At 44.9% G+C, this 23,260-nt stretch overlaps 1 pseudogene; it reads left to right on the top strand.

The window, feature by feature from the left end:
* The first annotated feature begins 4,242 nt into the window (after positions 1-4,242).
* LOC146422027 (uncharacterized) lies at positions 4,243-5,459 on the top strand (annotated as a pseudogene).
* Positions 5,460-23,260: the final 17,801 nt, after the last annotated feature.

Here is a 23,260-nt window from a genome sequence, read left to right as displayed (position 1 = left end):
ATAAGGCATGTGGAAAAGGACTCTAAGATGAAAAATAATAAGTAAGTTATAAAAATGCTCAGAATATATTCAGTTACTGTAAAATCAAATTGAAGGAACTACTTTTCAGAAATAATATTTAATAGGAATGTTTCACAGATGTATTTTTAGTTTTACTTTATTTGCAAAACATCCTTTTCTTCTAATTTCTTTTACATAAAGAAGGAAACTTACCTTCTGAAGACCATCTAAATGTCCCTAAAAAAAACCCCAACATCAATAAAAAAAAACCCAAAACAACAAAAAGCCACAAAACAGAAAAATTGAGCCCAAAAGATAGCACGTTAACATAGCCAACCTCAGGGCGTGAACAAACTTGTTTCACCACACTATGATGCATACAAGACAATTGTGCATTTCCAATATATTTAATAAGCAGGATCTGTACTGATACATAGATAGAACAATTATAAAGCTGATTTTCTGGGAAAAATTAATATGGTTGAATTGATTTGGGGGCTGTGTTATGTGTTTACAGTTTTTTAAAATGAGGACAGTTTAATTTGCCACAGATGTGTAGGGTTTAATTTATAGCCTTAATAGTGATAGAGATGGATATTTATTCTTACTACACCCAGAGACCAGCATCTATAAAGAAAATAACACAAATGATATTACTTATCAGTAGTTAAACTGAAGAAATCATCAGGTAATTTGAAGTACAAATAAAGGCAGTTCCTCAACTAACAAATTTACTGAGAGACAGAGGTTGAAAGGTAAGAATATAATGCATAAAGTATATGTCATATTGAGCCTATTCCTTCTTAATTTTTACGTGCTTCCTTGAAAAAAAAGCATACAAAAAAAGAAACTCTTTCCTCCCCCCCCTCAAATCCCAGTATCCAATTAAATGTTTATTCTCAACTCCCACAATATTAAAAGTATGCCTTTTTAAAACATAAACATATAATACACGAATGAAAGCTCCATCTTGTTGCAAGTCAGTCTGTTGACCTATTTTAAACATAAGGAGTGGGTGTTTCTGTGAGGAAACCTCGGGAAAACATTGCTATATAGCCTTAGGCATGTGTTGTGGTTTAACTCCAGCCGGCAGCTAAGTACCACACTGTTGGGGAAGATGAAATAGGAAGGCCTTACAGATATGATAGCCTTGCAAAAGATGATGAGAATATGGAAAATATGAGCAAGATTGAAATGGAAACAAGATTCGAGTTGTAGAGCACCTAAGAGAACAATGGCATGACCAGGGCAGGTAATCCCCCCTCTTGATAGAACAATGCCCTCTGCCCAGGCAAGTCCAAGGGTCAGAAACATGATCCCATATGGTAATGAGACGATTCTTATAGGCTGTATGTAAATGCTGTAGGACATGTAGTTTGTCTTAGATTGGTTAAAGAAGAGTTGAATATTCAACAGAGAAGACAATTTATTGTATTGTAAACGGCAAATCGCTCTCTTTTAGCTCTCTTCTTTCTGCTCTCTCTCTCTCTCTCTCCCCTTTCTGCTGGCCTGCTTGGAGTCGCGTCTTGCGACTCAGCAGGCCTCTCACCCCCACTCTATTTCGCAATAAACCTTCATGTTCTAAAACTCATCTTTAGAGATCTTGTCCCTATTTTTACCCCCATAACTAAACCCCACGGAGTCAATTCTTACACCACACAGACACTTGCTCACTTCCCCCACTCCGTGGAATGGGGAGGGGAATCAGAAAAAAAAGTAAAACTTGTGGGTTAAGAACAGTTTAATAATTAAAGCAAAGTGATTTGCAACTTCCTCCTCCTGAAAATGCAGTTGAGACATAGACATAATTGAGGTTCCCCATCTGCAGTTACTTCTTGAGACTAGCTATAAAATGGCAAAGAAGTCATGTTACTCAAGCCAGAAAAACATGAGCCAGAAAGAAGTAAATCTCCTGTGATCGTTCCTCCCAAATGCATCTTTCTATGCTGTGATATTCACACTTGGACAATAGACTTCCCAGCCTTATAGAGAATAAAAGCAAATAATTTTGTGTATAAACCCTTGAGCACTATATCACAGTTGTTTTATATACCACCCCTTATGGTATATATACCAGATGAACTAAAGATGCAGACAATAGCAGAGGGATTCAAAGAAAAGCTAAGGCATTCAGAATAATGTTAATCAGTGGCACAAAACCAAAGCCTTTTTAATCTGTAACTCTGTTATGAATATAATTTGACTTGGCAAATCAAAGCAGACACTTTAAGCTTAAAGGCAGCCATTGATACAGAGAGCTTTAAACTAGACTTAGCAGGGGAAGGGGATGTGGTTTTGAGCAACAGAGAAGAGCCAGGGGCTGTTGATGTATTAGGAACCAGCAGAGAAACATCTGTGAAACACCCCAAAGTAATTGGGTTGTGTTCCTCTAAAAAGGTCACAAGGTAGGTAGCCTAGCTGAAGTGCCTCTGTACCACTGCATGCAGCATGGGTAACCAAAATAGCAATGAACAGGTTGAGAGCTTATGAGTAAAAATTGGGGGCCAAGCCAACAAAAGAAACCTTGTGGCTGGTGTTTACTACAGGCCACCCGATTAAGGGGAGCCTGTTGATGAAGCGTTCTTACTTCAACTACATGAAGCATCGCAAATGCAGGCTCTGATCCTGCTGGGAGACTTCAGTCACCCTGACATCTGCTGGAAAAGCAGCATAGCAAGCTGTAAGTGCTCCAGGAGACTTTTGGAGTGCGCAGAGGACAATTTCTTAATCAAGGTCTCTCCAATGGATGTGAAGAATAACAAGAAGGGCTTCTACAGCTACACTGGCTAGAAAAGGAAGACAAAAGAAATTTTACCCCCCGATAAATAGGACAAGGGATCTGGTGACAGCTGACATAGAGAAGGCAGAGGTACTCAACAAATTTTTTGCCTGTTTTCAATGAAAATCTTTCTTCCCACATCTCTCAAGTCCCCAAATCCCTGAATTTAGGACCTGCCATTCCTAAACCCATGCTGACTGGGACTGATCACCTGGTTGTCCAGTACGTGACGCGTGATGGCACTCAAGATGATCTGCTCCATAATGTTTCCTGGCACGGAGGTCAGGCTGAAAGGCATCTAGTTCCCTGGATTTGCCTTCCAGCATTCCTCCCAAGTTGCCTGCCCCTTTTTCCAGAGGTGATACACTCTCTTTTTTTTCCCCAAGTTCTAGCCAAAGCTCTCTGTTCAGCCAGGCCAGTCATCTTCCCTGCTGGCTCATCTTTCAGCACGTGGGGACAGCCTGCTCCTGCGCCTTTAGGATTTCCTTCTTGAAGAATGTCCAGCCTTCCTGGACTCCTTTGCCCTTCAGAACTGCCTCCCAAAGGACTTTGTCACCCGGTCTCCTAAACAGGCCAAAGTCTGCCCTCTGGAAGTCCAAGGTGGCAGTTCTGCTGTCATTCCTCCTTCCTTCTCCAGTAATGGAAAACTATATCATTTCTTGTTCACTATGCCCAAGACGGCCTACAACCATCACATCACCCACCAGTCGTTTTCTGTTCACAAACAGCAGGTCCAGCAGGGCACCTTCCCGAGTTGGCTCACTCACCAGCTGTGTCAGGAAGTTCTCTTGCACACACTCCAGGAACAGGGATCAGCCCACCACACCCCTTTTTGGCATCCAACACGGGGCACAAGTTAACAACAGTTTTAATCTGAGCATGCTATAGCTGTTGTAGTTGTTAATTGGCAGGGTTTTATGCTGGTCACAGAGCTTGTTCACTCTATTGTACAACAGCATTTAGGGCTTGTTAGTGGCTGCTTCCAACTCTTGCTATTTGCTGTACTGCTTATCTCTCTATTTTGCTGTGCCTGGGAACATTTTGATAAAAGCAATGTACTTGGGCTGGCATTGATGTAATTCCTGTGCTGGGTGAGCTACCTTGTGGGAAGAATGAGGGATTACATCTCCCTTTTCTCTGGGATTGAGGCAGCTGGCTTCGTTGCATGGGCTCCAGAGGTTCTTGTACATCCTTGTGTAAGCTGTTTGATTCTGTTATCTAACAAACATCATTGGCTTTTTGTCGAGTATGTAGGACCTGGTTTCATCCTGGCATAAGAGGAAACAACTTGTCAGTGAGGCCACAGAGAAACATAGAATAGTTTGGATTTGAAGGGACCTTTAAAGGTCATCTAGTTCAAACCCCCCTGCAATGGAGGTTGACATGCCCTGAGGCGGTAGGATGTGTGGGAGGATTTAGGCAGATGCCTAAGGTGGTTATCACCTCTGATAGCCTGGGGTTTTATGCCTGGACAGGCATGCAATCCCATTGAATTGATGTGCTACTTGACAGAAGGGTGCCTTGCCTACCCCAATGAGACTCAGCAGTATTGGGGCATGACCTGTGCTTATTGAGCCTCTGTTCAGCACCATTAGAGGAGCAGAGGAAGGAGGGCCTCTACATCTGAGGACACAGTGGCTGAGACAAGGACCCAAACCCCAACTACAGTAATCACCCCCGTAGTCAAAAAGAAACACTGGATGTGCAAGTTGACAGGTCCATACCATTGATCAGTAAGGGAGGAGGAGGAGGAGGAGGAGGAGGAAGGGCCTGATCAAGAAGCTGGTTCTTTGACAAAGAAACAGGAGGAGGAAGTGGCAGACTTCACCCAAGAGGCAGAAACCACATGGTCCCTAACCCTGAGTAAGTGAACTTCAAGATCTGTGGAAAGATTACAGGCTTCAGCCAGGCAAGTGAATTGCCTGATTGCTCTGATGCAGGGATATTGGGGGCCAACAGTCAGGAATTAGAGGGTAAGGAAGCCCAGCAGCTGGTATCCTTATCTTGGGACTGGCAAATTGACAAAGAGATCGGAAGAGAGGCAACAATTCTCAGTGTCTGGAGGTGACTCCTATTGAGTGTGAAGGTGAGATATCCCCTCAAGGATGATCTTGTAAATTACCGAGGGAAGTGGACTATTACTGAGGAAGACATCTAGTATTTGAGAGAATTAATGGTGGTGAAAGTCATCTACAGTGACCTGGACAGCAACCAGGTCTCCAAAGATCTGAATAACATCCAGTGTACATGGGCCATGTGGAGGAGGTTTGTCTGGAATGCACTAGTGTTGTACTCCTACACCCTGCCAATGATGAACTGGCCAGACTTCAATATGTCAACTGTGGAGAGATTGTCCCACCAGCTCCAGCATTCCAAAGAGAATCTCTCATCCTCCTCATCTCTGTGGGCCAGCGTCTTGGCTGTCAGGGGTGCCTCACGGAGCCAGCCTCTCTCAGCCAGACATAAAGGGAACCCCAGGATCATCTTATGTGACCAGAGGGAGGACATGAGGAAGTGGGATGGTGAGCCCACCTCAAAACTAGAAGCCCACATATGTGACTTGCAGAGGAGGACAGCTGCTAAGAAGAGGCCATGTGAGAAGGCTTTTGTTCCAGGTGCTGTTGAGATGGTAGAAGGCAACTGGCAACCAGCAATCCCCCAGATGCAGAAGAAGGGCTGAGTGCACCTCTCCTCTTGATTTTGGTGAAAGGGCTTCTTGTCTGACACCACAGGGGTCGGATAGTGAATACTCCAACGAGGAATAGAGGGTCCCTGCCTTCAGCCAGGCAGTGGAAAGGGATGACTGAGTGTACTGGACCGTACGGGTTCCATGGCCTGGCACATCAGACCCCAGGGAGTATAAGGTGGACACTAGTGCACAGTGTACCCCAATGTCATTGGGGTACAAGGGGGTGGAACACATCTGGATTTCTGGACTGGCGGGGGGGTCCCAATTGTCATCTATGTTGGAGGCTGAGGCGAGCCTAACGGAACAAGTGGTGAAAGTACCCCATTGTGACTGGCCCGGGGGCTCTGTGCATCCTTGGCATAAACTACCTTAGGAGAGGGTACTACAAGGACACAAAAGGATACCAGTGGGCCTTTGTTGTAGCTGCTTTGGATACAGAGAAGACTAAACAACTGTCTACCTTGCCCAGACGTTCAGAGGATCCCTCTCTTGTGGGGTTGCTGTCAGTCAAAGAACAGCAGATGCCAATTGCTACTATGACAGTGCACCGGCAGCAATATTGCATCATCCGAGACTCCCTGTTTCCCATCCATGAGTTGATTTGTCAACTGGAGAGCAAATGGGTGATCAGAAAGATTTGCTTGCCTTTTGGTAGTCCCAAACGGCCAGTGCAAAACTCTGACAGAGGGTGCAGGTTAACAGTGGACTATTGTGACCTGAACAAAGTCATGCTGCCATTGAGGGACATGCTAGAACTCTTATATGAACTGGAGTTGAAGGCAGCCAAGTGGTATGCCACAACTGACATTGTCAATGTGTTTTTCTTGATCCCTTTGGCAGCAGAATGCAGGCCACAGTTTGCTTTCACATGGAGGAGTGTCCAGTACACCTGGAATCAAGTGCCCCGGGGGTGGAAGCACAGCCCTACCATTTGTCGCAGACTGATCCAGACTGCACCAGAACAGGGTGAAGCTCCTGAGTACCTGCAATACATTGATGACATCACTGTGTGGGGCAACACAGCAAAGGAAGTGTTTGAGAAAGGGAAAAGAATAATCCAGATTCTTCCAAAAGCTGGTTTTGCCATAAGACAAAGCAAGGTCAAGGGACCTGCACAAGACATCCAGTTTTGGAGAATAAAATGGCAAGACGTAAGTTTTCACAGACCCAAGAGGTGTGATCAATAAGATTCAGTTCAAAAGTTGTTGGTACAGAAGCACAGCTCCTCTTGGCACTGTGATTGCCTGTGCTACATTGGATGTTCAAAGGAAACGCCTGCTCTACACATCACGCAACTGATGCTACATGGAGTAAGTGGGGAGCATTAATCATGCAATGGGCTCAAATGGGGAATCCCAACCACCCAGGAACCCTGGAAGGGATTGTGGACTGGCCAGAAGGCAGAGATTTTGGAGCATCACCTGATGAGGTGGCTTGTGCCCAAGAGGCGCCAACATATAATGAGCTATCAGAAGGTGAAAGGCAATATGCTCTGTTTTCCGACAGATCCTGTTGTGTCGTAGGAAACCATTGGAAGTGGAAAGCAATGACACATCAAGTTGTTGAAGCCTCCAAAGGAGAAGGCAAATTTAGTCAGTTTGCAGAAGTGAAAGCCATCCAGCTGGCCCTACAGATTGCTGAAAGAGAACAGATTGCTGAATGAGAACAGTGGCCAGTACTGTATGCAGACTCATGGATGGTGGCAAATGCCCGGTGGGAGTGGCTACAGCAATGGAAACAGATCAACTGGCCGTGTGGAGGTAAACCCATCTGGGCTGCTGTATTGTGTCAAGACATTGCTGCCCGGGTAGAAAAACTTGCTGTAAAGGCACATCACGTAGTTGCTCACACGCCCAAGAACCATGTCCCTGAAGAACATCAAAACAACAAGCAGGTAGACCAGGCTAACAGAATTGGAGTGGCTCAGGTGGACCTGGACTGGGAAAGTAAGGGTGATCGATTCATAGCTTGGAGGCCCCATGACACATCAGGGCATCTAGGGAGAGATGCAACGTACAGATGAGCTTGTGATCGAGGGGTGGAGCTGACTATTGAGGCCATCACACAGGTCACCCATGAATGCAAAATGCACTGCAATGAAGCGAGCCACACAACTAAAGTGTCCCTGGAATAGTGGGTGGTGGCTGGGATATTGATATGGCGAGGCCTGGTATATTGACTATATTGCCACAAACTTGTCAAGGCAAGTGCTGCATGGAATCAACTTACTGGGTAGCTAGAAACATACCCTGTAAACCCTGTCACCACTTGAAACACCATCCTGGGTCATGAAAGGCCAGTTCTGTGGCAACAGGACACCCCAGAAAGAATCGAGTCAGACAATGGGACTCATTTCTGAAACAACTTCATAGACTCCTGGGCCAAGAGCATATCACATCCCCTATCACCCACAAACCTCCAGAAAGATGTTGAGGGCACTGGGCGCTGGGAAATAGAAACACTGGGATGTAAAATTTGCAGAAGCCACTTGGCTGGTTAACACCAGAAGGTCTCATAACTGACCTGGTCCTGCCCAAACACAGCTTCATTAAGATTTAAAGAATAACACAAGTTGGAAAACAATCAGTACTTGAAGGGCTCTATTTTGTTATAGGAGAGAAAAGCTACAAGAAGGTGTGGTTTCCTGAAGTACACACACTACGCTAAAGTTAATGTTACAAGGGGCTCATAACCAGTAAGGCTACATTCTCATAGCCAGCTACTGCAAGGAAACAGCTATATCCACAACATAGTACCACTTTCTCCAGCATACCCTTCCCTCTGCAATTAAGATAACACTTTCTGGCCTGTTCCAACTTTCCAAGTTGTACTAAAGAAATGTCAGCTATAGAAAATTCAGGATATAACCCCAGGTCTATAAATGAACAGACAAGGACAATCTGTGCACATTCAAAGGAAATTAATACAATAGACACTTTAAATCCTTACTGAACACAGTATTACTTATTAAAAAAGTTCTTCTTCCCAGTAGTCAGCTCCTACATCATCAGAAATCATGAAAGCATTACTGAAATGAGTCACAGATAATCCCTTGGACAAATTAAGTATTCAACCTAAAAAAAAAAGGCAATTTTCATCAAAATAAGTACTGCAATTTGTCTCTGAAATGAAGCTTCAGGAAATGGGTGAAGAGCAAGTCCCCCAATAAGCTTGATAGGACATTCAATCCAACAACAGTTTATATAGCAGATTGAGAAAAGCTTTGCTCAAGACAACTCCCCTAAATGGGGGTGGCTAGGCAATGCATTAATCTAAAATATATACATTTGGTAAACAATCGTAAATAATATTTTTAAGAACATTTGTCATCAGTACATAATTTACATTTGTGAAGTTGACAGGCAAATAACTAGTCAAGCTTTACTTCATATGTCATTAATGACTCTCTAAAGGGATATTAGAATATGTACTGAAGCAAGAATAACTTGCTTTAGAGCAGGAATAACAGATTTTTTTCATTCCACTAGCTCTTCTAACTCCAGTAATGTAGAAAACAGTCAGGTTCCCTTAGTAAAATTCACTTCCATTTTTTCTTCCTGTTTAGCATACTTCTAAAACCTAGGGCCTCATTAACATCTTTTGATTGATGCACCACCAATAAACAGCCATACTTGGTGCATCTGTCATCACTCTTTCAGTATACTGCGCATCTACAAGTACAAGAAAAAGATGACATCTTCCAAACACATAGAAATTCCTAGCCTCTACAAAGCATGCAATGATTTTGTTATTTAGTTGCTCCTTAGGGAGCGCAGCAGCCCAGAGCACTGCAAACAGAGATGCAGCCACTAGCAGGGGCAGTTTGTGGTTCAGGGCACCCGGAACACTGCAGGGGCTGCTCTCAGTTTGCACAGCAGGTTGCACACAGAAAGGCTGACTCCTGATTAGGGAGAATCCGCCTCACAGAGAGCAGCAGATAGCGACGTGGTAGTTGTTGCAGCAGTTATTAGCACGACTGTGGTACAGAGAGGACAGGCACTTATGCTGAGGACTGCGTGAGGCTGCTTGGAGATTGTACAGCGATGGTCTCAACATGAAGCAGGGCACACTCCCCAGCACTGACTGGTGATAATGCCCTTGGCACACTGGAGACCATGATCCAAACAGTTGGGGTAGGGTGGGAGGATGGCATTTCCCAGGTCTTGGGCCGCAGAGAGTGCCTGAGGCCTCTCCGTGGGACTGTGGGCAGGGGTGGCATCTCCTGTGAGAGATGTGCTCTGGTCAAGGTGTTGAGTCACCAGGATGAAGGAGATGCAGGAAGAAGTGAGCAGGCTGCAAATCATCAGGGAGGACTATGAGCAGATTGACAGGGTCTTTGCAGAAACTCTGCAGAGACAACGGCCTGAGTCACACACTGCAAGGAAGGAAGGACAGCTAAAGACCATGGTCAAACAGGGAGCTGAGGGTGGCTGTCAAGATGGAGAAGGCTGGAAGCTTGTGACTTCTGGACAAATGGAAGAAAGGCTCCTGCTCCACCTGCAGACCTGCAACTGCCCTGGGTATAGTGTCCTGGGCACCGATGAGGACAAACAAGACCCTTCAGGGTATGGCATCGGAGCCAACTGAGCCCAAGCCTTGTGTCTGCACAAAGGGAAAAAGGAAAGTGACAGTGATTAGAGACCTCTTCCTGTGGGGGACAGAGACACCTATCTGCTGACCCAAGCTGATGTCTCTGGAGGATTTTTTGCTTGCCAGGATCCATGATGTTGCAGAAGGACTGCCAAGGCTTGTCTGACTCTCAGACTATTACCCCTTCCTGCACTTCCATGTGGGCACCAGTGTTACTGCCAGGGGTAACCTGGAGTATTTCACAAGTAACTACAGAACTCTGGGGGTGAGGGTGAAGGGCATGGGAACCCAGGTGGTATTCTCAATACTGACAGTGAGGAGGAAAGGCTCAGATAGAAGTGGACTCATCTAGTAGGTCAAGACCTTGCTGTCCCTTCTCTAGAAGCCAGCTTTCCACAATTCCCCTGTTTTCTTTATGCGTTTGTGCAAGCCAAAGCTGATTCACTGTCTGTGATAATGATTTTTTCAAACATTGCAAAGCACAAGGTAGAATAACAGCTATGCCAACAAAAATAAGTAGAGCCACTAATCCTATTTGCATGATATAGCGAAGGCATCTTGTTATACTTTAATTACCTCAAGAAATCCCAAATAGGCCATTGTTGTCTTGCACAGTTATCTTTGTAATATGGTTTTTAAGCTATTGCAGCTGTTTATGTATGGACTCACCATGATTGCTGAGGTTAAAGCAATACATGCCTTTAAATTCATCACAGCCATGCTTTGAGCTAATAAGAGAAAATCTATTGCAGCTCTGTTTTGAAGGGTAGAAAAGGGATTGTATGGTGACGAAAGAGAGAGACAAATTATGTTTTGCCCTGTCAAGTTGGCTAGAGTAACCCACAAATTTGTTTTGTGCTGCACTGGAATCTATGCTACAACAACAGAGATTAGGCAAGCTAAGGTTGATGAATTCACATAATGACCTTAACAACACATCTAAAATCATCAGTACAGTAACAATAACTGTTCTAAAAAGCGAAATTACATTTTTCTATACATAAAATTTTAGCATAAATATTGCATTGTCTAATTGCTTGAGGGGTTATTCTCCCCCCGTTTTGTTTTTGGCAAGACATGTTTCTTTCTATAAAAAGATGAAAATGACACAAAGGTGTAACAATACATGGAATGAAACAATAAGCTTATTTAAGAAAATACATCCTCAATTGTTTAACTACTCTGCTATCTCCCAGGGACTGCAATTGCTGGGGAACCTCATTCCACAGGCAGGGCTTGGAGAACCTTTCCCGGGCAAGGATTCCAAGTTTACCTGGAAGAGGGTTCAGCTTTCACAAGTCCAAATCAGCGAGTCAAGGTGACTCGATCACATTTTTGGTGCAGAAACACCTGGGTTTGGTGGCATATTTCCCAACCAGTCAGGACTAAGGCTTGGCCAGAGCCCCAGGCCTTAACTGGGAGGGTTTTCTTAGAGCATCTTATAAACAAGCTTTGATTAATACCAATAAGGAGAGTGTTTTATCATGTTACCACCCTGGTAGATAATCATATAAGGTGAGGTGAAACACTTGAAAACAGTGGACCCTATCATCTGACTTTAACTAAGGAAGATGAAACTGCAAGGCTTTTGTGAACAATAATATAAACTAACAATTTTAAAACTTAAAATTAATATCACTGAAAATGAATAAAGCTTGATCTTAATAAATTTGATTTAAAACTAACAAATAGAACTTAACTATAATGAAATTCAAAGTTGATATCACTTTAAGAACTTAACTCTAACAGAATTTAAAACTTATTAAAATTTTTATCTAATAATACTTAATTTTAACAGAATTTATATTTAACCAAAGGCATTTAACAGGTAACTTAACTATTCAGTAGAACTTTGCTCTTAGGTTTCATTCACACATCAAAACTCTCAAAATCAAAAACTACACTTTCAGCAGTTACAGGTTTCATCTACACATTAAAACACTCAAAAGCAAACAACACTTTTAGCAGGCCTGCAATATTCACACATACACACAAACACTATCTTAAGCAACACTTAAGAGGCTTAACTATAATTGAATTCAAACTTAATAGGATTTAAAATTAATGGAACTTAAAACAACAAATATTGAGTAACAGTTGAACTTGGTGTTAATTGAATTTAAGCTTAATGAAATGTCAAATAACAGACAACATAATATACCTGTAATAAAATCTAAATTCATTTAACTTTAATAGTGTTTGAACTTAACAAAATTTAAAATTTAATATAATTTGTGGTGCTTTTATTCTCTTGACTCTGCTTAGCTTTTGTCTTAGGTAAGCTTATCAAGGTATTACTTGGGCTTAATTTTAATGGCACTCAACAGGTAGCCCAAATTATCCAGTATAGTTTCACTTATAGGCCTGGTCCACAAATTTAAAACACTTTAGAAGCCAAACGACATTTATAGTATGTTTGTCACAGCACTGTCACACCCACACACACAGACACACTCACACACACATAAACACTGTCCCAAACAACACTTATAAATAAAAATATTTCTTTAAATTTAGTGTGGTAGTTACTTTGTGACGTAGTTTTGGATGTTTCTGCAAATAACTTACATGGGGTAAAGCTTAGGGTGAGTTTTACACAGTTAATTGCATTTAATAATTTTTGTAAATCATTTGATGTTTTGATATAAGGATTTAAGGGTAATGGCTCTAGCTTTATATTTTGTTTAGTTAATATTCACTTTATTTTAAAAAGGGTTTACTGAATTTGTTTAAAACACTGAGTTGGTTTAAAAGCTAAGATATTATACACATAATGATAAATGATGCTTTGAGGAAATAGTTCAAAAATTAACTTTGTTAAAATATACTTAGGATAAACACTTTTCAAATTGCTTTAGCAAGGAATTTTAGCTTTTCTTTAAGGTTTTAGTAACTAAGGTTCATCATGACAATTATGTTGTTACAATGGTTTCTCATTAGTAAAAGCTGGAAACAAGTTTAAATCATAACTTAGTTGCACCAATTAACAGGGTACTTTAAAATACAGTTATGAATTGATTTTTGGAGCTTTGAAAAGAATCTTTCGTGGCACAGCTAGTGTTTGCTTGCATCACTCGCAGCGGGGCAGTCCCAGTCTCGGTGTTGGTGATGGTTCCAGTGAGCAGGAGGCGGTGAAAGGGGCGTGGACAGCCAGCGGCACCGCCCATCGGGGTGCCTTCTGCGACTTCCGCCTTCTGCTTCAGTTGACAGGAAACCGAGGTTGGAGTAACTTCCGTTTCGCTCTCGGGTTGCAGAGTTTGCATGGCGCGCGGCGGGGCTGTTCCTGGGCGGCGCGGCCGCTCCGAGCTCTCTCTGCTATTACGGTGCGTTTCGGCTTTGCGGGTGGTGGCTCTGATCTGGCAGAAACTGTTGTTCTTTTTCCGCGGTTTGTTTGTGCGGCAATGGAGCGATAGAGGGCTACGATTCTCCCTCCCCCTGGTGGGGGGGGGTGCCGTGGCTGACGGAGTTTTTTGCATGTTAAAAACAGTTTTTTACTGCCACATCGATAACACCGGGGTGATTTCTGGCTACTTTGGCTTCTTACCCGCGATATTTGAGCTCTCTCCAGCATCGCACCCAGTTGTTCTGGCAAAAATTCAACGCTGACTCTCTCACACAAAGCAGCTAAGATGTTCCTCGCTGCAAAGCTGCCAAGCTCCACGATACACCGAGACAGGAATAGGTCCCTCATCCAATCGAGTAACTTTGTATTCTCGGCTCCCGGCAGCGGCACGGCGCGCCCTTCCCCCGCCGGCGCTGGCAGCGAGGGAGAGCCACGCTTCCCCCTCCCTCCTGGCGGGGGGGGCTTCCCCGGCTGCTGCGCCACGGCTGCTGAAGTTAATAGCTGCATGTTAAAAGCAGCACGGCAACTCTCAAGTTTCTCTCCGCTCTCGGCAACCGCAATTTTCTGTGCTGCCAGCCTTGCCAGTTCCAGCTCTGCAGGATGTTGTAAGCAAGCTAGGACTTTACTCCATGGTTTGCCAAGCTTTTTTGCAATTTTATCACCCTCCAGAAGTAAACCAGCTCCATAATTTAGCCACTCTTTTAGGTTGAATACTGTAATAGGATTTGTAAGAAATCCATAGGCTTGTCCCACCACGATTAAAACAGCAAACTGTGATAGGATGCTTTTACTAAGTCCATGCTTTTCTAAAAAGCATAATGATATCTCTAGAGCAGCTTGCCTCTCCATCCCGATTTACGGAACTGCGCACTTACTTTCACCCCTCGAGGTTACCGGCTGCTTCTCCTCTCTGGTGCGAGATTTTCACCTCACAAGTCCGGCAGTGTCCAGATCCCGTTCTGATAACGGTCGTCTTATCAGTGCGCCCCACTGCTTCGACCCTCCGGGGTGATCGGAGCCAGGTGCCTGGATTCTCGGCCGTAGTCGCGCTGTTCCCCAAAGGTCCAGCCAGACGGGGAGCAGGACCCTTGTGCGTATCACGTCGGGGGTCACCATTTGCCGAGACACGGAGGCTTGACAATCCAATATGGATTTACTACAAGCTTCAGTTTATTGATTTACAGTTTACAGTTTTATAATGTAGTTAACTAGATCATGCATATTCTGTAATCATACAATACTATTGGTTATATACTTCCACGCCCTAAGTTTGGCTACTTGCCTTAACATGTATCTATGTTTATCTATAATGCCTGATTTCAGCATTCTTGCTACCAATTAACGCATTCTCGACGGCTCCTACAACCTCCATGTTGTAGAAAGTCATGGTGACCTTAGATCGCTGATTGGACGAAGGTATCTAATTAATAGTTGGCTGAATATGGCTATTGTTAAGAAGCGGCTTGTTAAGAAGGAATCTATCTACATCTGCGTGTCCCTTCTCTAGAAGCCAGCTTTCCACAGGATCCCACGGGAAATTGCCCTGGAGGGCAAGGGTGCCTGGGAGAGCAGGTTGATCTTCAAGGACAAACTCCTCAGAGCACAAGAACGGTCCATTTGCAATGTACAGGAAGTCAAGCAAGTGTGGCAGAAATCCAGCATGGATGAACAAGAAACTCCTGACTGCGCTCAGACACAAAAAAAACCCCAAAAAACAACAACAACAACAACAAAAAAAACCAGTACACAGGATGTAGAAGCAGGGGCATGCAACTTGGGAAGAATATAAAGACACTGCGTGCGCAAGTAGAAATGCAGTCAGGAAAGCCAAAGCTCAGCTGGAGTTTAACCCAGCAAGTGAGGTGAAGTGCAACAAGAAAGGTTTTCTAAGTACATGAGTAGCAAAATGAAGACTAAGGTGAGCGTGAGCTCATTGTTCAATGGGGCAGGGAACCTTGTGACAAGCAATAGGGAAAAGGCTGAGGTACTCGGTGCCTTTTTTTGCCTCAGTTTTCACTGGTAAGGTCTTCCCTCAGGCTTCCCAGGTCCCTGAGCATCCTAGCAGAGTCTGGGGGAGTGAAGCAGTAGGCACGGTAGAGGAAGAAAGAGCTAGGAACAACTTAACCCACTTGGACATACACAAGCTCATGGGATCAGATGGCATGCATGGGCTCGGAGTTGTGATCGGTGGTGCAAAGTCCAGCTGGGGCCCAGTAACTAGTGGGGTCCCTCAGGGATCAGTACTAGAACCAATACTGTTTAATGTCTTCATTAACAACCTGGATGAGGAGACAAAGTATACTCTTGGGAAATCTGCAGATGACACCAAAATTGGCGGGGGAGCAGTCCACATGCTGGAGGGCAGGGCTGACTTTCAGAGGGAATCTGGACAGTCTGGAAAAACGGGATGACAGGAACCTCATGAAGTTCAACAAAAACAAATGCCAAATCCTGCACCTGGGCTGGACTAACCCTGTGCAACAGTACAGGCTGGAGGCTGACTGCATAGGAAGCAGCTCTGCTTCACTGAGGTGAGTTTTACCAGACTTTATCTCCTTGGATTCTCCTTCTTGAAGATAGGTGTGATGTTTGCCTCTTTCCAGTCATCAGGAACCTTCAGGGTCATCTCGTCTGGTTCCATGGACTTGTGTATGTCCAGTTGGCTGAAGCACTCCCTAACTCAGTCTTCCTCTACAGTGAGTAATACTTCCTTGCCCCAGAGTCTGCCACTAGGTTCAGGAATCTGGGAGACCTGAGGGCCAACCTTACCTGTAAAAAACTGAGACAAGGAAGGCACCGAGTTCCTTAGTCTTTTTGATGTCCTTAGCTATTAGATTTCATGCTCCAGTGAGTAGTGGGCACATGTTTTCCTTAGCCTTTCTTTTGCTGATGCTGTACTTATAATAGCCCTTCTTGTTGCCATTCACATTTCTTGCTAGTTTCAACTGCAGCCAAGCTTCGGCTAAACTCAACCCTTGCATACATCTCCATATTCCTCCTGGGGAGCCATTCCCTGCTCCCACCTTCTGCGTACTTCCTTTTTGTCTTTGAGCTTAGTCAGGAATCCCCTGTTCATCTATGCCAGCCTTCTGCCATGCTTGCTCGGCTTCCTGCATGTCTGAGTGGATTATTCTTGTGCTTTGAGGAAGTTGTATTTTTGAGGATCAACCAGCCCTCCTGAGCTCTTTGCCCTTTAGTACAGTCTCTCATAGTATCCTGCCAAGCAAGTCCTTTAACAAGCCAAAATCTGCTCTCCTGAAGTCCAGAGATGTAATTTTGTGATGTGTCTCGCTCACTCACTTCTTTCAGGATCTTCAGCTTCATCCTCATCATGGCTGTTGCCATGGGTGCCATTGACTTTTATGTCCCCAACCTGTTCTTTGTTTGTGGGTGACAGGTTGTCAAGGTTTGGCCCTGACTAAACGCTAGGCACCTCGACTCTCTCTTGCTACAGAAAAAAAACTATAAAAATACACACTAATTTCATGAGTTAAATGAGATAGGACACTGGTTGGTAGGAGGACGCACAGAAAAAGAAAAAGGGCAAACAGGCTCCATCTTTCAGTTGCAGAAAGTGATTTAATTACTTAACAGAGTTGGAGGATAAATGCAAGGCAAAAATAAACTTTCCATACAGTTTTTGTTCACTCCCCCCCTCCCTCTTACAAACTTATAGTATTCACCCCCTTTCTTCCTTTATAATCAACAAGCCCGGGTAGGAAGGCAGGGTGTGGGGTCTTTTCTCAGTCTACAGAGCAGATTCTTAAATCTATTCATCACCACAATTCTTCTACTACAAATACTCTTTATCTCTACTTGTTTCTCTCTTTCTCTTCAGACAGTTTTTCTGCTCTCACCCCCACCCTCTTAAGAAGCAGTCTTTGCACTCACCCTCCTTCCCTCTTTCCAAACTAGCAACACAGACAGGGGCAGGGTGAGAGGGGTTCTCTGGTCAGCCCAATCAGGGAGAGGGGTTCTCTACTTAGCTACGGGGTCTTTCCCACGAGAGACAGTCCTCTGGGAACTTCTTTGGCGTGGGTCCAATCTCACGAGCAACATCCCGCCTGAATTCTGCTGATTTGTCAGTCCTCTTGTCTATAAAGTGAAGACTCTCCCGAGCCAAGGCCACGCTGCTTTCATCCCAGGAGCAAGGCCTTTCTTTCCTTTGCAAGGCCTCTGTTTTAACTCTTTCGAGACTCCAAACTGGATCACAGCTCTTTCCAGGCATCCACCTGCTCCTCTGGCATGGGCTGTGGGTGGATTTCTGCATCCTTGTGGACTCCATGGGCTGCAGGAGAAACCTCCTGCTCCCCCTATAGCTTTCACTATGGCTAGCAGAGAGTTTTCAGCTCCGGCACCTGGGGCACTTCCTCCCCCACCTTTTTCACTGACCTTGACGTCTCCATGCTGTTTTCCCTCACATATTTTTACCTCTACTTCTTCTTCCTCCAGCTACAAAGTGAAAGAAGTGCGTGCCTGCTTTGTTTTGATTTCTTCTTAAATATGTTTTCACAGAGGCGTAACCAGCACTTCCAATTGGCCCAAACTTGGCCGGTAGCATGTCCATCACCTTCAGAGCCATCAGAGATTGGCTCTGCTGCATTTGATGTAAAAACTTCCAGAACTTGCACTCAGGACACACAGGAGCCATCTTTGTGCTACTCCTCACTCCTCAGACACCTCCCCAGGCTTACTACAACAGCTTCTGAGGGGTCTAAATTTCTCTTAAATGTTAAAAATACTTTACTGATGTTTTGGGCCAATCAAAACTACTACACAGGTCCAACATTTTCCCCTAGTTGGCTCATTATCTCCATCAAGAGTTTGTATTCAACACACTCAAAAAACTTCCAGGATTGTTTTTTGTCCTTTCATGTTGCCTCTCCATCAGATACTGGTGTGGTCAAAGTCCTTTGTGAATACCCAGGGCCTGGGATCGTGTGGACTTTTTCCAGTTGTGTAAAGAAGGCTTCCTCTACTTCCTCTTGATCAGGTGGTCTACAGCCAACATCTCTCCAGTGTCATGGTTTAACCTTGGCCAGCAACTAAGCACCACAGAGCTGCTCGCTTGCTCCCCACCCAGTGGGATGGGGGGAGAATCGGAAGGGTAAAAGTGAGAAAACTCGTGAGTTGAGATAAAGACAGTTTAAGAGGGAAAGCAAAAACTGCGCACGCAAGCAAAAAGCAAAATAAGGAATTCACTCACTACTCCACGTGGGCAGGCAGGTGTTCAGCCATTTCCAGGAAAGCAGGGCTCCATCATGCATAACAGTTACTTGGGAAGATATACCCCATAACTCCAAATGTCCCCCCATTCTTCCTTCTCCCCCCAGGTTTTATTGGTGAGCATGACATCATATGGTCTGGAATATCCCTTTGGTCAGTTGGGGTCAGCTGTCCCAGCTGTGTCCCCTCCCAACTTCTTGTCCACTCCCAGCCTACTCATTGGCGGGGCAGCATGAGAAGCGGAAAAGGCCTTGATGCTGTGTAAGCCCTGCTCAGCAATAACTAAAACACCCCTGTGTTATCAACACTGTTTTCAGCACAAACCCAAAACATAGCCTCGTACAGGCTAGTATGAAGAAATTTAACTCTATCCCAGTCCAAACTAGTACACCCGGGCATCACCTGTGTTGGTCTAATCTCTGACTTGTACTTCCATTCTCTTGACTGGCTCCTCCCCTGCTCCAAGGCAAAGCTGTGTGTGTTTGAGCTACTCCTTTGCACAGAGCACAACCTCTCCCTGCCTATTGTTCAGCCTGTCCTTTCCGAAGAGCTTCATCCATCCATGGCTGCACTTCATTTATGTGACCTATTCCCCACTTCTCTGTAATTTCCATGAGAACAGAACCCTGCTACTGTGCCCAGAATATTGACTTTGCTTGGTTTTGTCGTGTGTGTCCTCCCTCCACGCTGCATACTTTTATGTGTAGGCATTTGAGATGGGTTCCCACTTGTGCTGCTTTCACAGGCAAAGTGAGGGCCTACCTGTCCCCTGGGTGCTTTCTCCATGCCTCTGTTCCTTTATTTCTCTTCAGACTTTGGTCATCATGACCTGTCAGACCTAGTTCAAAGTCCTTCTCCCCAAGTTGGCAAAGATGCCCCACTTTGTCAGGTGGTTCTTGTTCCTTCTCAGCAGTCCTCATCAATCAATTAGGATCCCATGGACACTAGCCGTGCAGCCAGGTGTTGACCTATAGGATGCATCTGCTCCTACTGGAGCCTTTTCCCTTCACCTGCAGTATTGAGAAGAACATCTGGGCTCCCACGTACTTCACCCTTGTTCCCAGACCTCTGTTGTCACTTGTGATTTGGTCTAGGTCAGTCTCTTTTTGTGCAGTGTTAACAGCATCCACACAAATGAGCAGTAAGGGGTGACAGGTCAAAGGACTGGATGAGCCTTGGCAGCCTCTAAGTAGTATCCTGTATCTGGGCCTCCAGCAAGCAACAAACCTCCTGTGATAGATTCTTTCCTACAAGAAGACAGAACCAGGCTCTTCATAGTGGTGCATGATGGGAGGATGAGAGGCAATGGGAATAAGCTGAAATAAGAGAGGCTCTGACTGGATATGAGGAAAAACCTTTTTCACAATGAAGCCAATCAAGCAGTAGAGCAGGTTGCCCAGAGGGGTTATGCAATCTCTGGTTTTGGATGTTTTCAAGATCTGACTGGATAAAGCCCTGAGCAACCTGGCCTGAATGCAGCCTTGACCCTGCTTTGAGCAGGATGTTGGACTAGGACCCTTCTGAGGTCCCTTCCAACCTGAATTATTCTATGATCCTATGTCTGGTCAGCAGATGGGTCCCCTGCAAAAGGGAGACTCCAACTGCAGTCATCCGATGTTCCCTCTTGGTGCTAATGCACAGTTCTATTGGGTGTACCAGGGCAAGGTTTTGGTAGCCAGGAGTGGGGCTGCAGGGGTGGCTTCTGTGAGAAGAGACCAGGTGTAAGGAAATTACTCCGTGGGGTTTAGTTATGAGGGTAAAATAGGAATGAGAGATCTCTAAAGATGGGTTTTAGAGCATGTGAGTTTATTGCAAAAGAGCGTGGGCGTGAGAGGCCTGCTAGGCTGCAAGACGCAGCCCAAAGCAGGCCAGAGAAAAGAGAGAGAGAGAAAGAGAGAGAGAGCAGAAAGAAGAGAGTAAAAGAGAGCAATTTGCTGTTTACAATGCAATAAATCATCTTCTCTGTTGAATATTCTAATTCCCTTTAACCAATCAAAGACAAGCTACAAACCCTACAGCATTTACATACAACCTATAAGAATCATCACATTACCATACGGGGTCATGTTTCAAACCTTAAAAAAACTGCTTTTTGGGATCTCCACCAGGCAGCCAGGGTCTGCTTCTGACCTTTGGACTTGCCTGGGCAGAGGGCATTGTTCTATCAAGAAGGGGGATTACTTTCAGGAACCATCCTATTTCATCTTCCCCAACAACCAGGGGCTACCCTGTGCCAGACACAGTTGGTTCCAGCCAGCTCCACAACAAACCCACTGCAGGCCAGAGCTGGTGGCGCCTCTATGAAAGCATACTTAAGAAAGGGCAAAACGATGCATGGCAGAGAAGAGAGGGAAAAAAGTGTGAGAAACATCCCTGTGAACACTGAGGGCAGAGAAGGAGGGGGAGGAGGTGCTCCAGGTGCTGGAGCAGATATTCCACTGTGGCCCATGGAAAAGACCACAGTGGAGCAGGTATTTTCATGCAGCCTGTGGGTGGTACCCTGTGCTGGAGCAGGGGAAAAGTGTGAGAAGGAAGGAGTGGCAAAGTGTTATTAACTGACTGCAACCCCCAAATCCCCATATCCCTGCACTGCTCAGGGGGGTGGGGAGGTGGATGTAAAGGAGTCAGGAATGAAGGAGTGAAGTTGAGCCTGAGTGGGGTGGGGTGGGGTGGGGTGGGGGAAAGATGTTGTTTTAATTTTTGGTTTTGTTTCTCACCATCCAACTCTCTTGTAATTGACAATAAAATTAAATTTCATTTTTTCCCAAGTCGAGTCTGTTTTGCCCATGACGGTAATTGGTAAGTGATCTCCCTATCTTTATCTCGACCCACGAGCTTTTTCATCTTATTTTCTCCCCCTGTCCTGCTGAGGAGGGGGAGTGAGAGAGCAGCTGAGTGGGCATCTGGCAGCCAGCCAAGGTCAACCTACCACAATAGTTTGGGCCCAGCTGGCTCTGAAGCCTCCCTCAGAGCTGGTTTCTCCTCTTTGACTACCAAGGTACTCTACCGGTTCTGTAAATTCAGATCTGCAGGTAGGGAAGGAGCCTTTCTTCTGCTGCCAGAAGTCACAAGCTTCAAGCTCCACACCCCTACATTCCTTACACCCACACACCCCCCCACACACACCTGGGTATGTCCATCCTGCTCTCGTTCAAGTGTAAACGCTAGCCATCCCTCCTTCCTTGCATCATGCGGCTCAGGCTCTTACCTCTATAGAGTCTCTGTGAAGACCCTGTCCATCTCCTGCTCATCCTCCTCAATGCCACACAGCCTGCACCCCTCCTCCCATAGCTCCTTTATCTGCTGACTCAGTGCCTCGACCAGAGCATGTCTCTCACAGATGATGCCACCATCACCCCCACTCCCAGGGAAAGGCCCCAGGCACTTCCTCCAGCCCCAGACCTGGGCAGATGCATCCTCCCTCCAGGGCTCTGTGTCTGAGTCAAGCTCTGCCATACCAGGACTACTTGCTCCACCCAGTGCTGGGGACTGAGTTCTGTGGCATGTCACTGCCATTGTCACAGAGCTTTAAGCAGACCCTATACTCTCTCTGGAGCACTTTCTGGGCCTCCTTTGTGCCCCCTGCCTTGACAGCTGCCAAGTCTCTTAGCTGTGCCCTGCAAAATTGCTTAGTGGTTAAATAGGTGCTCCCCTGTAGCAGATAAGTTTAGTATGACCAACTTTGCTGTTGTTTTAGTCTATTAGGGAGCTAGTTATCTGGCTCTTTTGGTCTTTGATACTGAATTGCTCCTCCAGGGATACGCTATGAGGTGTGCTTTGACACCAAGTTTACTACCTGACAAAATACACGATATCAGCAGCTTTGACACGTACTATGGCAATGAAGACATTTTTCTGATAGTTGCGATGGTATATGTATCATCATGATTGCTGAATGAAACAGCAGTACCTTCTATATCTCCATTAGGTGGTCATATATCAGTCCAATAACTTGCATAAAAAATATTGCACAAAAAAATATCCTAGTCTACACAATCATCGATTAAGTCTTAGGTGCTTTGAAATATTGCTTGTCACTTGCCAATTCCAGTGAATTAAGGCATATTAGCACAAATGCCTGGAAGAGAGAATGCTTCGGAGTGACCTAATTGCGGCCTTCCAGTACCTGAAGGGAGTCTACAAGAAAGCTGGAGAGGGACTTTTTACAAGGGCATGTAGTGACAGGACAAGGGGGAATGGCTTCAAACTGAAAGAGAGTAGGTTTAGATTAGATATTAGGAAGAAATTCTTTACTGTGAGGCTGGTGAAGTACTGGAACAGGTTGCCCAGAGAAGCTGTGGATGCCCCATCCCTGGCAGTGTTCAAGGCCAGGCTGGATGGAGCTCTGAGCAACCTGGTCTAGTGGAAGGTGTCCCTGTACATGGCAGAAGGGTTGGAACCAGAGGATCTTTACGGCCCATTTCAACCCAAGCCATTCTATGATTCTATGAAATATTTTTATCAACTATTTTTCCCTTAGCAAAAACTAAGGGTGTTAAACTATTTGCCTTTTCTTGCATGATTTGAATATTTTCATTTCTGTCCAACCCAGACAGTAGTAATCGAGCAACTTGGGAAGAGAGTAAGTACTTCAAAGTATTTCTAAAAAGAAGAAATAATAATAAAATTAAAA

The sequence above is a fragment of the Lichenostomus cassidix genome, unplaced genomic scaffold, assembly GCF_008360975.1.
Source record: "Lichenostomus cassidix isolate B80296 unplaced genomic scaffold, HeHo_3.0 HiC_scaffold_906, whole genome shotgun sequence".
Classification (NCBI taxonomy): domain Eukaryota; kingdom Metazoa; phylum Chordata; class Aves; order Passeriformes; family Meliphagidae; genus Lichenostomus; species Lichenostomus cassidix.
Note: the sequence above shows the minus strand (reverse complement) of the source record. Positions and strands in the feature narration are given on the sequence as shown.